The sequence below is a fragment of the Berghia stephanieae genome, chromosome 10 (assembly GCF_034508935.2).
Source record: "Berghia stephanieae isolate SIO BIC M18660-M18661 chromosome 10, UCSD_Bste_1.3, whole genome shotgun sequence".
NCBI lineage: Eukaryota > Metazoa > Mollusca > Gastropoda > Nudibranchia > Aeolidiidae > Berghia > Berghia stephanieae.
Genome location: NC_088369.1, coordinates 25,668,031 through 25,672,018, shown reverse-complemented (window position 1 = coordinate 25,672,018; position 3,988 = coordinate 25,668,031).

The following is a 3,988-nucleotide window of genomic DNA, read 5'->3' as shown; positions in this document are numbered from 1 at the left end:
TGTCTTAACCAGATAGTTCGAAGATGTCGTCACTCAGGTCTTTGTTATTGTTTTTTGCCATCCGCCTTTATGAGTAATGCTCACTGAACTGTATTAACCTGACTATAAACGTCAAGGCGACACATAGTTTTGTGTGTTGGTCCGTTATACTTCCGAATGGCAATGTTTGTGAGCTTCTTAGCCAAGCCATACTATCTATAGATAGAATGCGCTTGGCCAAGGAGTTCACAACATTGCCATCCGGAAGTATACGGACCAACACACAAACTCTGTGTAAAACCCTGAACTTTTATAGTCTGGTTAATACAGTTTAGTGAGAACAACTCACAAACGCGGATGGCAAAAACAATAACAAAGCCCTAAGTGACGTCATCTGCATACTATCTATAAACGTTCAAGGTTACACATAGTTTTATTTGTTGGTCCGTTATACTTCCGAATGGCAATGTTGTGAGCTTCTGAACCAAGTGCATATTGTCTATAGCGTGATCAGACAATAGAAATTGCTTGCTACTCTTTAAATAGTACTATAGTATATCACAAAGTACTTTCCGTCAGATCTAGAAGACCTCGGCTACCCAATCACTGATTGGTAGACTGGAGGATCTAAAAAAATATCGACTTTACCCGGGATCGATCTTGAGTTAACCCTCTCCTTACCAACCATAGGAAAATCGTCACATTCGTTACAATGCAGCCAACAATTTCCTCTTTCTGATTTCTCTTATACATCACAATATTTAAATTAATGCTTTGATTACAGCTATAAATACTAAATACTGTGTTGTAGAGCTCATTTTGATGAACAACATTCTGTATAGAATGCACTTGTTAGTTTTTTGCTTGAGTAAGAAAAGTCTATTTTTGTGTTGGGTTGGAGTGAATTTTTTGGGGGGAAAATTCTAAAAATAGCTCGTAAGTAGAGAGTTAACCGAACCCGAAGCTAAAAAATAAATTGATTTTAGGGTTGAAATATCCACGAACGACCCTCATGTGCAAACAATAATAAAGGTCCCTAATGGCTCATCCATCATCAGAGTATGATTTGGATCATTGGAGTGTAAACTATTTTCTCACGCCCCGTCGGTCTGTATCTATTTACTACTGCGTTTCATCTCTCTACTGTTGTTATTAATTGGACTGTTGTTTATATAATATTCACTAATTGATTATATATAACGGCACAATTTATATATATATATTATATATATATATATATATATATATATATATATATATATAAAGTTTCATGTATAGACAATATGTGCGTGACGTTTTTATCTTCTCAATCGCCCTCTGCAACCCCCCCCCCCCCCACCCTCTCTCTCTCTCGCTCTACCTCTATCATCCCCCCTCTCTGTCCCCTTTATCTCTGCTCTCTCTCTCTCTCTCTCTCTCTCTCTCTCTCTCTCTCTCTCTCTCTCTCTCTCTCTCTCTCTGATCTCTTATTTTTCTGCTCTCTTTCCCTCCGATCTCTCTCTCTCTCTCAATATCCGCTCTCTCTCTCTCTCTTTCTCTCTCTCTCTCTCTCTCTCTCTCTCTCTCTCTCTTTCTCTCAAAAAACAAGACAAGTATTTTCCTGTTCAAGTAAAAAAATTAAACAGCTAAATATTTGTGGTTTTCTCTGAATGGTGTAAAAGAAAATTAGGTGGTTTTTCAAAAGACACTTCTTCCATTTTACTGTGCGACTTTGTGGTCTTGTGGTCTGACACTCGTTTTCGGATCGGAATGTCCTGGGTTCGAGCCTCGCTCAGATCATAGTTGATTCCCTGGAAAAGGCTTTTACTTACATTCTCTCACCGTACCCAGGTGCAAAATGAGTACCTAGCCTTTAACAGCGTTGTCTCTTTCTGAAAAAAAATGTATTATCGCCTAACAGGCGTCATGTCTCGTTCTCTATGTTACGAATTGCTGCCGGTCAAGCGACCCTTTGTAAAGCGCTTTGAGCACGTTAAGTGGATATTGCGCTATATAAAAGCTCAACATTTTTTTAATTTTTGTTTTTATTTTTTACAATATCTATTATGATCACAAACACTGTCTGATGACACACAAATATAATAATATGTTAATATGTACATCTCTCAGTGTGTAATCCAGTATGGAATACTTTTCTAGCTCGTTCCGGTTATAATGGGATTTCAAAATATGAAAGTGTTTACTTATGAAGAAATAAAAAGTTGGACTTTTCTATAGCGCAATATCCACTAAACGTGCTCAAAGCACCTTACAAAGGGGCTCCTGACCAACAGCAACACGTAACATGTAGAACGAGACATGGCGCATGTGAGGCGATATTCCAATTTTTTCTAGACAACGCTGTCATCCGTCAAGTGATCATTTTACACCTGAGTGATGTGAAGTAATATGAGAAAAGAGCATTTCCAAGGACTCAACTAGACGCCGAGCGAGGCTAAACCCAGGACTTTGCCATCCGAAAGCGAGTGGCATACCACAAGACCACATAGCCGCACATATATAAATAGTTCCCCGAGATCTTTATGAGATTCGAGTTTATTCAGGAATAGTTTTTTTAAAGTAAAAATTTATACAAAATAAAAAAAGAGCCCACACAATCCCCCTCCCCAAAAAACAACCAAAAAAACAACAACAAACAAACAAAAAAAAAACAGAAAAAAAAACAAAAAACCAAAAACAAACAAACAAAAAACACACAAAATTGTTGTTTCGCTTCTAAATACCATATTAATTTATGAGAAAACGCCATGGTTTATCTAAACTGTGCTATGGAAATATTTATCGTGAAACGAGGGTAAAAACAGGGGTCAGAGGTTAGCATAGCAAAGACGAGACTTAACACTAATAAACAGTAGGATATTGACAAATTGCATTTCTAACTATTTTGCTAACAATTTGAAACAAAAAAAAACAAACAAGTGAATAAAAAGGTAGGCGTTTACAATACAAGGCGTGAGCTACTAAATTTGATCCATCGCCTCAAAACCGTAATTATGTCGGGGTTAACGTGTCTTGTGCGGCTATGTGGTCTTGTGATATGACACTCGCTTTCGGATCGGAAGGTCCTGGGTTCGAGCCTCGCTCGGCGCAACGTTTAGTCCTTGGAAAAGACTCTTTATTCACATTCTCTCACCGTACTCAGGTGTAAAAGGAGTACTTGGCCATCAACAGCGTTGTCTCTGTCCAAAAAATTGTAATATCCTTAACAGGTGTCATCTCACGTTCTACATGTTACATGTTGCTGTTGGTCAGTGACCTTTGTAAAGCGCTTTGAGCAGATTTAGTGGATATTGCGCTATATAAAAAACTCATGTTTATTTTTTTTAAAAGCTCAAGTTATTTATATACAGGTCTGATAACCTAAATTGGTATATGGTCATCTTTGGAAATATTCTAAAACCATAGCAAGATTTTGTCCATTACAATAATGTTCAGTCGGGCCCGTTATTGCTTTCGTTTATTATGGTCGGCTAGACACTTTTTAAGAATGCGACATGAAGGACGAATAGTCACTCCGTAACATTATTATCACTTTTTTGTGGGACTTAAAACATATGTTTCGATTTCAGTCGTTGATAATTTAAGAGAAGACAAGATAGGCGTCTGGTTTGTGTTGTATTGTTTGGGTGTGTGTATGTCGTGTGTGTGTGTGTGTGTGTGTGTGTTAATTTATGTTGTGTTGTGTGTGCTTGTGTATGTGTGTGTGTGTTTGTATGTTTGTGTGTATGTCGTGTGTGTGTGTGCTTATGTGTGTGAATGAGTATATTTCAGCCAAAGTAATTTGTAATTCAAGAGCTTAGAGTCTGGTGTCTCGGCGTTATAACGCTATATAAGTTTACCGTATGCAATTTTAGTTTCTACAATACTCTTCAACAGCGGTAACGTCACTTCCTTCCTAATGACGCATGGTAACTTAGTAACACTGGCTCTAAACTATCGGAACGATAGCGGACGCCCGTATGATATATTTCTCCGGCGAGCATAAAAGCGTATCCAGAGGTAAAAAAAC